Raw genomic sequence first — 12,789 nt, forward strand, 5'->3', positions numbered from 1 at the left:
AGTGCTGAAATTAAAGGCATGCACCATCATGCCTGGCCCATTGTGTGCTCTTGATGCAATTTAGATGGAGTTAAAACAAAATAGCTGAAAGTAAACTGGTTTGACATGAGGATTGTTTTCACAGGAACCCTTTTATAATAAACAGAAGGAACACACTAATGATTAAAACAAGGAAAATGCATGAGATTTATTAGCAATATCAAATATTATATACTGTACATATTTTTGGATACCAATCTTTTTTTTATGACTGACAGTACAGATAATCTGTTTACATGAGCAAACATGTAGATAATAAATGTAACACTAATTCACAATTTTACAATTTACTGGATGGTTTTGTGTGACAACTTGACACAAGTTGGAGTTGTCACAGAGAAAGAACCCTGCCTTGAGGAAATGACTCCATGAGATCCAACTGTAAGGCATTTTCTCAACTAGTGATCAAGGGGTTAGGGCCCAGCCCATTGTGGGTGGTGTCATCCCTGGGCTGGTAGACCTGGGAAGCGAAACTATAAGAAAGCAAGCTGAGCAAGCCAGGGGAAGCAAGCCCATAACCAGTATTCCTCCATGGCTTCTACAGCCACTTGTGCCTCCAAGTAGTTTCTACTGTGTGAGTTCCTGTCCTGACTTCCTCTGATGATGAACGGCAATGTGGAAGTGTAAGCCGAATAAACCCCTTCCTCCCCAACTTGCTTTTTGGTCATGATGTTTTGTGTGGGAATATAAAGCCTGACTAAGACACACAATGACTATGAAGTTTCAAGATGTTCCATAATAATCTTATGGGACCACAATCATACATGTGCACATATTTGACCAAAACATATTTAACACAAATTTGCAATGGTACAACCAACTGGGAATAATATGGTTGTGTTAACATTTTAATAAGCATATTTAATGACTCAAAATCTTTTCTCTTTGCTTAACTTGAAGTTTGTTGTATTTCTGTAATGGTTTCCATCTACTGGAAAATGAAGCTTCTGTGATGAGGGGGGATAGATACACTTATCTCTAAGTGTAAGGATAAGTTTTGAGACTACAGTTAGAAATCCTATTTGTTCAGGAAAATAGTAGTAGTAGTTTCTCCTCTAAAGTCTGCAACTTCTCGAGCCATGAGTAAGGGGCTAAGTTTAGAGAACTAGGCATAAGTTCCCACTTGTTGATGGGCTCTTAAGTCTAATTACATGGCTTTTGGTTACCTCTACGATAAATTGCCACTATTTCACCATTAGGAGCATTTTGTCAGGCTGGTCACTGCCTTGGTTCATAGTTTCTGCAGCTGGCTAGAATTTTTAATTTCTTTTTTTCTCTTGGCAACTTATGTAGCATCTTCAGATACTAGAAGAGCTACTCTTTGGGACGGAGACTTCTAGATAAGTACAAGTGTGATTCCTCCAAGTCCTGTGTCCTAAGCATGTGGTATTTTCTGCACTAGATCTTACTATTAAATTTTAGGAGACAGCCAAGGACAGTGTCAGTAGCCTATATTGTTTGGGGGTGTCTCTAGGACTCCTCTGTCCAACAACTTGAAAGGAGGTATTTACTAGATTTATGGGCTCCGGGGGGGGGGGGAGCATTATCAATCCATGTGGCAAAATTCTAGTAAACACACATGCACACACAATGTGTATTTTAAATAACCTTATAAAATAATATTTTCTGAGATGTTCTTAGTTATCTCTTTTCTCCCTCCATCTTTGTATTACCCTTGTTAATCCTCACCAGTTAAGGACCCCCTTTCCCCTCTCCCTTCATAGAACCTCTGTTCTACTCTCTCACTCACCAAAACTTCTCCTCTCCCACTTCCGTGGTACCCACCAACTTTCCTGGGTTCTGGTATTAATATGTGTTATGTTCTCTAAGGATTATTTTTACATTGATAGCAATTTCATTCATTACAGATCTATGTAGATTAAATGTTTGGTGAGAGCCTCTTTTCACCAGCAACATGTCTGAAAGTACAGACCCCCTCAACTAAAAAGAGAAGTCAGAATATCTGAGGCTAAACTACATATTTACACTGGTCTTTCTCTATGCTAGGAGGTTTGCAGTGGGGAAACAAACCGGAAAAGGGGATAACATTTGAAATGTAAATAAATAAAATATCCAATAAAAAGCAAAAAATGAAAATTGAGTGACTTTAAAAGCATTTCTTCCCTTCCTATTTTGGGGAATAGTTTCAGAAGTATTGGTGTTAATGTTTTTTTAAGTCCTGGGTTCTCTTTTAATACATATTTTAGACTACTTTTATTTCATTGCTTATTATTTATATTTTTGATCATTTATACCTTCTGGGTTCAACTTTGTTGAATCACACAATTTCCTCTGGATTTCACAATTTATGGTATTATTAGTTTTAAAAACATCTTCTAATGATCCATTTGCTTGAGATCTTGCTTTCTTTCATTGCCAGTCAAGTGTACTTCTTGCAGACAATCACATGAATCTTGGTTTTATACCAATCAACCAATATACATCATTTAACTGGATACCATATTATTAAGAGGTACATGTGTATTTCTGTCATTTTGTTGTTTTGATTCCTGAGTTGGGTTGTTCTTTCTTTCTCCCTTAGCTATGGTGGCTTACAGAAGGGAAGTTTGATTCTTTCCTAATTGTCAATTATCTCTTCTAATGAGATTTATTTTTCTCAAGTGATTATAATTGTGGATTTCTCTTTTCTTCTTCTCTCTGTATAATTTATTTATCTTCTGTAGTGTTGGACTAATGGTGAAAAAGTGTTTTAGCTTCTTGATTATCTTGGAAGGTCTGTATTTCTCCATCAATTTTAAAGAATAACTGATAATAGTGATTTTTGTTGGTGGTTTCTTATTTTCAAGAGTTAGATAATAGTATAGCATGCTCTTACCAATTTCAGTATTTCTTTAGAAAAATTTGTTATCATGAAAAGGTAATTTTGTTCTCTCTTCACCTGCTTGCATTGTGGGACTGAGCAACTGCTAGATCCTTGAGCTTCCATTCACAGCAGCTGCTGACCATTGTTGGGGAGTTGGACTATAGACTTTCGTAGTAGCTTTTAAAAGAACTAGAACTTTACATTGTATCTTTAATAATTGACCTCAGGCCCAAGGTCAGAGAGCTCTGGCTCAGTTGCATCAAGATTGGAAGCCTGCCCACAGATTGCTGGGCATCCAGAAGAGCGGCAGGAGGTCTCTTACTCCTGGAGCCCTGGAATGAGTCCACACTCCCTCTCTAATGACTATCGGGGAGAGGCTGCCTGGAATTCTAAGGGCACAGGTAGAAGTGCTGCCTGGGAACAGACACTTCCCGCCCAAATCCAGAGCCAGCCCAGTTGCATCAGGTCTGGGAACTGCCATCGGAACTCATAGCATACCCAGAGAGCCAAATACTCAGGAGTAATCTTCTTCCTGAGACTACAGGCCCACAGACCCACAAAAGACACAAGCTCGCATCAGAGACAACAACATCACTTATAACAAGATGGCACCTATTGCAAGAAGCAAGCACAAGAATCAAGAAACAGAACCCGAGACAACCTGGCAACATCAGAACCCAGTTCTCCTAACACAGCAAATAGTGGATATACCAACTCACCAGAAGAACAAGATTTGAACTTAAAATCATACTTCCTGATAATGTAGAGGTCCTTGAGAAGCACATAAATAACACACTTAAAGAAGTACAAGAAAGCCTGGAGAACACACTCAAACAGATTGAAGCCTTTAAAGAAGAGAGACACAAAAATCACTTAAAGAGATACAGGAATGTATAACCAAACAGGTGAAGAAATTGAAAGCAGAAATAAAAGCAATGAAGAAATCAGAAAAGAAGACAACCCTGAAGTTGGAAAACCTAGGAAAGACATCGAGAGTCATGGACACAAGCATCACCAACAGAATATAAGAGATGGAGGAGAGAATCTCAGGGGCAGAAGATACCATAGATAACATTGACACAACAGTCAGAGAAAATGCAAAAATCAAAATGATTCTAATCCAAAATATCCAGGAAATCCAGGACACAATGAGAAGATCAAACTTAAGGATAATAGGTGTAGAAGAGGGCGAAGAATATCAACTAAAAGACCCAGTAAATATCTTCAACAAAATTATAAAAGAAAACTTCCCTAACCTAAAGAAAGAGATGACCACGAACACACAAGAAGCCTACAGAGCCCCAAAGAGATTGGACCAGAAAAGAAATTCTTCCCAGCACATAGTAGTCAAAACAACAAAATTTCAAAACAAGGAACGGATACTAAAAGAAGTAAGGGAAAACAGACAGGTATCATATAAAGGCAGACCGATCAGAATTACACCAGACTTTTAAACAGAGACTATGAAAGCTAGAAGATGCTGGACCAACTTCATACAGATCCTAAGAGAACACAAATGCCAGCCCACATTACTGTATCCAGCAAAACTCTTAATTACCTTAGATGGAGAAAGCAATATACCGCAGGACAAAAGCAAATTTGCACAATATCTCTCCACAAATCCACTCCTACATAGGATAATAGATGGAAAACTCCAACACAAAGAGGTAAACTAAACTCTAGAAAAAGAAAGAAATTAATCTTCTTGCAACCAACCCTAAGGAAGAAAAGCACACAAACATAATTCCACCTCTAACAACAAAAATAACAGGAAACAACAATCACTATTCCTTAATATCTCTTAACATCAGTGGACTCAGTGCCCCAATAAAAATACATAGACTATCAGACTGGTTACATAAACAGGATCCAGCATGTTGCTTCATACAGGGGACTCATTTCAGCAATAAAGACAGACACTGCTTCAGATTTAAAGGTTGGGAAAAAAAACATTTCAAGCAAATGGTCCCAAGAAACGAGCTGAAGTATCCATCATAATATCAAATAAAATAGATTTTCAACCAAAAGTTATCAAAAAGGATAGGGAAGGACACTTTTTACCCATCAAAGGAAAAACCTATCAATATGAACTCTCAATCCTGAACATCAATGCTCCAAATACAAGGGCACCCACATTCATAAAAGAAACTCTGCTTAAGCTCAAAGCATATATTGTACCACACACAATAATAGTGGGAGACTTCAAAATCCCACTCTCATCAATGGAAGCAGAAACTGAACAGAGACACAGTGAAACTAACAGAAGTTATGAACCAAATGGATTTAACAGACATCTATAGAATTTTTCATCCTAAAACAAAAGAACACACCTTCTTCTCAGCATCTCATAGAACCTCGCATAGCACATAGCACATAACATCCAAAATTGATCATATAGTCAGTAGCAAAACAGGCCTCAACAAATACAAGAACATCAAAATAATCCCATGCATTCTATTGGATTACCATGGACTAAGGCTGGTTTTCAATAACAACAATAACAACAAAAATCCCACATACTCATGGAAGCTAAAAAATGCTATACTCAATGATAGCTTGGTCAAGGAATAAATAAAGAAAGAAATCAAAGGCTTTTTAGAATTAAAAAAAAAGAATGAAGCGACAGCATACCCAAACTTATGGAATACAATGAAAGCAATGCTAAGAGGAAAACTCATAGCTCTGAGTGCCAAGATTGTGAGATCCAGAGGGAATTGAGCAAAGCCCTCTGAATCAACTAAGCAGAGCTCAGAGACTGGAGCAGCAAACACAAGGCCCACACAGGTCTGTACCAGGTCCTCTGCATATGTATTAGAGCTCACACTATTTTTATAGGACCTTTGAGTGTGACAATGAATGGGTCTCTGACTCATGTGCCTACTCTTGGGATGGTTTTCCTCCTGTTGGTTTGCCATGACCAACTTAGATATGATAAATTTTGCTTCATCTTATTATATTTTTGTTGAAAAGAACTGGGAGAAGGAATAGAAAGGGAAACTTTAACCAGAATATACTGTATGACAGAAGGCTATTTTCAACAAAGGAGAAAAATGTAGCAAACTAAAAAAGTAGACTCTTAAATTCTTTGTCATTTGGATCTCTAATTAGTTTTGCATGCACTCACTTACTGAAATTTTATAAACTGTTGGAGAAGTCCTGCTGCTTTGTTTCTTTCTGCATATTTTTTCTGTTCCTGTATTGTTATGACTATATTTATTGAAATGGAAATCACATGCTATTTTATATGAGGTCTTCTTAGCAAGTAGATTTGTCTTATGTTCTTAACCTAATCACCACTTACATGGGAAAAAGGAGAGTTGGCTGCAAGCAAAGTGATTTCCACACTGGCATGAGGGCCCAAGTTTAATCCCCAAGAACCTACACAAAAAGCCAAGTATTGCTGGTTCGTGCTTGTAATCTTGGTGCTGGGGAGGCAGAGAAGGGAGGCCAGCCAATCTAGGTGAGTCAGCAAACTTTAGGTTCAGTGGAAGATCTTGTCTGGAAAAAAAAATACGGCGGAGAACAACTGAGAAAGACACCCAATGTTAATCTTTGGGTTTCATAACATGTGTTTATGGGTTCCTGGGACACCATCACCCCATGTGGCACAATTGTAGTAAACACACACACACACACACACACACACAGAGAGAGAGAGAGAGAGAGAGACAGACAGACAGACAGACAGACAGACAGACAGACAGACAGAGACAGAGAGACAGAGAGCGACAGAGAGTGAAAGAGACAGAGAGACAGAGAAATACGGAGAGAGGGGGACAGAGAGAGACAGGGAGTCAAGAACAGAAAACTGCACACAGTGAAAGCACTGTGACCATAGCCTGCGGCCCTTTCATCTGAGCCGAGGTTTTCAGGCAGCTGTCACGGAAAGTTTACTGGAGTGATGATATGCACAATCCAAAGTGCACATGTTGTACATTCAAAACAACAGCTGCACCAATGTTTTAGGACTCGACAAGTGAGAAAAATATTGTTTCCTTGTATTCATTCCTCACCTCTGGCTCCCAAGAGTTTTCTGTCCCCTCTTCCACAATAATCCCCAAGACTTTGGAGGATCATTATGATATGTATGTTACATTTAGGCTAAGCATTCCACAATATCTCATTCCCTGAACTTTGACCAATTCTAGGCCCCTGTATCAATTACCATCTACTGTCAATAGAAGCTCCTCTGATGAGAGAAATGCTCTTATCTATAGGTGTAGTGTTATGCTGTAACGGCACAAGCTCCTTGGCAGACTATGTAAGGATGATCATTTGCGCTCAGGAGCTAGAGGCTAGTCCGGGTAATGTAGCAACAATGCAACTCTTTAAAAATTATATGTGCAAAAACACCATTTATGGTAATCTTAGTAAAAACTTTGCAACCATTTGTTAATCCTGAATAATAAAACTAGTGCTTGAAATAAAACTTATTTATCTTATAGTAGTTATCATTTGGTAGCTTTTCACTATCTGCCAGTAACTAGAGTGTATACTTTAGTTACTAAATTATGATAACATCATAAATAGAAAGGTAATACAATTTTCGTTATTTAGTTTAAATAAGGGAAATGAGGTGCAATAATACTTATTCCTAGCTAGTACATATTTTCCTCCTCTTAAATTTTTTTATCTTCTCATTTCACAATTTGTGTGTATCTTTTTATAAAAAATAAGAAAGCCATTCTAAACAGGCTTTTAAATAAATGATTGTGAAAACTTCCTGACATTCAGTGAGCAGTCCTCTTCACTGGCTACCCTATACCATTAACTTCCATAGCTTTTACCAGAGTAAATGGCTCCAAATCTAAATGTTTACTCCAGTAACTACATTGCAGGATTCAAACATCAGTTAATAGAAACTAGCAATCCTCTCCTTCTTGAATACCTCAAAAATAATTCAAATTAACATGTTCTAACCATACTTACCATTTTTATAAATTTGGTTCTCCTCAGCATTTCTTAATATTAATTCATAAATGTGCAAGCCAGATCACTGTAACTTGTTCTTCATTCTCTCTTTTCTTGCCCTTTATCCAACCTACTGACAAGTATCCATATGTTGTAAAATATAAGTCAATCTGCCTACTTCTCTCCACTCTTGACACCATTTTTCTAGTTCAACCACTGGCATCTCTTTCGATGAGCTCTTTTAATGTTTTTCTCTCCTCATAATTTATTATTTTTAAAGCACCCAGACAGATGTTACTAGGTATAAAGAGAATTCTGCTCAAATATCTATGACTCCTCATTGTTCTTAGAATAAATGTTAAGCCTTTCCCATGATTGTAAAGGCAGAAACTGCAGTTTTAATATCCAGCATGTTTCCCCAGTTTATAGAAAAACAGAATATTGTTAGAAATAGTAATAATGTGTGTAGAAAATAAAACCTCCTCACAGTATTATTACAGCTGAAGTGGCGATCCAACACAGTATTGGCCAGCATAATAATAATAATAATAAAAGTCTACAGGAGAGCATTTCCAGAAAAGCATTGCTTTCCTGGTGGAAAAAAACTGGCACACATTCTTGTTGATCCCTTATCTCCTTTCCAGAGATAAAGCCATATTAGAAAATAATCATGGAAGACATGCTCATAGAATCACAGAATGGAAAGACAGACACTTAGATCCCTTACATTTGAACCAAACCTGCACTGGACTCTCAAGAACTCCATTTGCTTATACATTACTGAAACATATATTTGTTTGTCCTCTGTAACAGTGCCTGCCACATAGGAAACACTAAATAGACATGTACTATCAAGAGGCAAAACTACTGATCTATCACATCGTTTGTGCCATTTTCTTTGCTCTCCTGATTTAGAATTTATTGTGACTCCTTCTAGGTTTCTATGGCATTTTGTTTTAACCCCTGTTTTATTTTTTGTTTTAACCCGTGTTTTAAATCAACCCTTTGTAACAAAAAGGTATTACAAAGTGTCTCAAGTCTATTTATCAGTGAAGCATATAGAAACCACTTATAATACAACACTACAGTGTTCTGATGTTTATTAAAGGTTAAAACGTCAGCAAGATACAAAGATAACACAAGGAAAAGGCTGATGAACACAAGAAGGTGTTGGAGATGAGAACAAGGAAAGGCATTCAGGAAGTGGTAAGATCAAATCAACATTTTGAGGACAAACTGGAAATATTCCAGATGAACAAGGAGGAGTAAAGAAATGCAGACAATGAGGGTAACATACAATGAGCAGTGATGTGAAAAAGCTGAGTATATTTATCAACCGAGTATTAACTCTGAGAGGGGCATCAGAGGTATTTTGAGTGACATGTTAAAGGAAACCATCTATTCTCATAAACATGGGTTCTTGGTGGAAATGCTCTTATGACCTTAAAAAAAGTAACCAAATACTTGCAGAGTGAACAGAATCATGATCTCTATTTTGTTTTCTTTTGTTCTTCATAATTTGTTTGATCAAGTTCAGGTATAATTCTGTCTGTACAGAATTTATCTTCCTTACAGACATTACCAGGAAGAGTCATGGGCACTTTTTCCATTGCCCAGTGCATCTAAGATCACAACCAGTGCCAGGTCTGGAGGAAATTGTTCAGAATCACAGCTAGGGAGTTACACAAACTCAAGACCGTGAAGTTCATTCTACGTCACCATTGGTGGCTAATCAAAGAACTTCAACCAGAGGAGAGGTTGTTTTCAGAGTTCTGTCTTAAGAAAACTTTAACAGCTACAGAAAATGTTAGGACTATTTTATAACAGTAAAAATAATTATAGACCCTCAACTGAGCCAGTTTAGATTGAAAGTCTATAGAGTAGAATTGTCAAGATCATCCAGAGCCAGAATGAATTGGATGCAATAATTGATTAGGTTCAGGAATAAGTCTAAAGGGAGCCACTGAAATTTGTGGTATAAAGTCCACTCATGGTGTCCTTAAAGTGAGGAAGATAATAGATAAAATAGAACATGGTTTAGAAGAAGATACAGTTGATTCAGGTTGGGTGGTATATATAGCCTTTAATATCCCCCAGTGGAGGTAGGTACTCAGCTTACTAAATGGACACATGAGTCTGAAGCTTCAAGAGAACAGCCTAGATGAGAAGGATAGATTTGAGACTTGTCTGAGATGACTGTCTAAGCCATGAGTTCTCAACCTTCCTAATGCTATGATTCTTTCATATGGCCGCTCGTGTTGTGGTGACTGTGAAACATAACATTATTTTTGTTGCTACTTCAACATTGCAATTTTGCTACTGTTATCAATTGTGTTGTCAATATCTGATATGCAACCCAAAAGGGGATGCAACCCACGGGTTGAGAAACACTGGTCTCAGTTAAGGTTTTGGCACTGACTAGAAAAGTGTTATTCAGTGAGCAAAGAACATATATTGAAAGGTATAAGAATTTAAATTATCTGACACCTTGTGACTAAGCAAATAAAATGGTCAATAAAAGGTGAGGTGATTATAAGACAAACCTATGGTTTCTGGTTTGAAGACCGAGTTACTGCTCCACTGGTGTGACTCAAGCTGAGTCACTTCAAATTCCCTATGGAGAAGCCTTAATTCTCGGTATCTTAGACTTTGACTGTATTTGAAAATATGGTCCTCAAAAGAGTAACTAATGTGAAATAATGTTGTATAGATGACCCTTTAATCAATGTGACTGCTATCCTTATAAAAGGAGATCAGGAGCCTACTGTGACCGTGCACATCTTTAATTTGAGCACTTGGGAGGCATAAACAGGTAGATCTCTGAGAATATGAGGCTAGCCATGGCTACATAGTGAGACTCTGGAGTGACAGGAGAGGACAGAGAAAGGAAGGGAGGAAGGAGGGGGGAGACTAGAATACAACTCTTCCCAAAATACAAAGTCACCGAATGTGATCAACAAGTTAACCACACAGAAACAAAAGAAAGGGTTCAAGAAACAAATATTGGGTGGCCCTGAGGCAGCCAAAAGAGAAACACCCACGTACCCCTGGGTCACATCCACGAATGAATATGTGATGAAGAGAAAGGAAAGAGGGAGTACTAGGTGGAGAGGGGTGTGTGTGTGTGAGAGAGAGAGAGAGAGAGACAGAGAGAGAGACAGACAGACAGACAGAGAGACAGACAGAGAGAGAGACAGAGAGACAGAGAGAGAGAAAGAGAGAGAGAGAGAGAGAGAGAGAGAGAGAGAGAGAGAGAGAGAGAGAGAGACTAGTGCATACAAGGAGCTTGAGCAACTACCTGGGGCGATGGTAATGTTTGGGCCCCAGCTGCAGCCAAGAGCCATAATTCTGTTGCATCTGGGGTCTGTATTAATGTCTGTGGCCTGAGTTACTACCACAAATCTATGTGGATATATGTGGTTTGGACTGCCACTTGAGTCCATGTGGATGTCTGAGGGCTGTGCTGCCACCAGGGAACATACTGATCTGAGTGACCTGTGCTGCCATCTGAGGCCATAATGACATAAAGACCCAAGCTGTCACCAGGGCTCATGTCTGAGTTCATGTTATTATCTCAGATAGGAGCTACATTGATGTCCAAGGCCTATGTTACCACTAAAGGCCATGCAGATGTCCCTGGCCTAAGGCCATATGGATTTCTAAATACTGTGAGGAGCTGTGATTCCATCACCCTAAGGGTGAGCTAGTCCCACCTCTCATCTGCCATGTAGTGGTGTGGGCACTGGAGAGATGCGCCCCCCCCCACACACACACACCCCTGCCTGCTGCAGGTGAGCTGGCCCCACAGTCATGAGAGATGGAGAGCTGGCCATGCCCCTTGCCTGCGCAAAACAGGAGAATTGGTTCTGTTGGCACGGGCGTAGAGAATTGGTGAACTGACCAACTCAGCTTCTACCTAGGCCCAGATCCAGGTCTCTGAGTTGGCCCAGGCCAACATCCATCCCATCTATGAAGCGCTGAAGCACTTGAATAGGTCAGTCCTGAAGATCCAAAGCTGTGGCCTCTCCATGACACAGGGCAACAGTGGAATGTTTAAGAGGGGTCCCAGGGAGGATCAAGTATTGGTGCTATGGCAGAAGCAAGAGGCCTCGAATCAGAACAATAAACATTTGCAAGTAAAACTATATGGGCAAAAGGCTGTACTGTGTGACACACTGTGACATACCATAGCTTCCACAGTGAGGTAGGGTTTGTGGGGGGATGGGTGTTTTTTGTTTTCTTTTGTGGGGGAGGTTGCAAGGAAAGGGGGTAGATATGAAAGGATGGGGAGTTGAGTGGGATTGGGTACATGATATGAAATTCACTAAGAATCAGTAGAAAATTTTAATTAAAAAAAAGAAACAAATATGGAACAGGTGAAGAAACAGAGAAGCAGAGGAGATAGATGAGAGCAAGGGAACAGTGTCTCCAAACATGACAGGACTGAAGAACTCCCAGAGACTACCACAGTACTCATAGGGCCTGCCCGGGTCCAAACCAGATGGAGTCCCACCACTAAGACAGGGGAGTAGATGGGAATTCCCATCCCCCCAGTGAACAGACACTAACAAAAGGAAAATAAGTTTCTCCAAGGGATATATAAACCACACTTTAAGAGCACGGCCCATGCCCAGTAGTAGATGGCCAACCCAATGGTATTTTGGCAGATCGTTTTCGTCTCATACTGCTTTGTTTGGAGTTTTTAACCTCATATTGTTTGTATATTATGGTTTCCGATTTTTCGTCTTTATAGGTTTTGTTGGTGTGTGGGTGTGTCTTTGCACTCATATGAATTTCTTGTGTTCCTTCCTTCTTCCTTCTTTCCTTTCTTGATTTGTAGTTTGTTCATTTTCTTTTATCCCGTTTGTCTTTTTTATTTGCCTGTCTGTTTTCTTAAGACAGGGGAGGGTGGCAGGTGGGAAGGATCTGGGAGATGAGGGAGGGGAAACTGAGATCAAAATGTATTCTATGAAAATAACTTTATTTTCAATAAAAATAAAATTAATTAAAAACTA

The sequence above is a fragment of the Micromys minutus genome (assembly GCF_963924665.1).
Source record: "Micromys minutus genome assembly, chromosome: X".
In the NCBI taxonomy this organism is placed as follows: domain Eukaryota; kingdom Metazoa; phylum Chordata; class Mammalia; order Rodentia; family Muridae; genus Micromys; species Micromys minutus.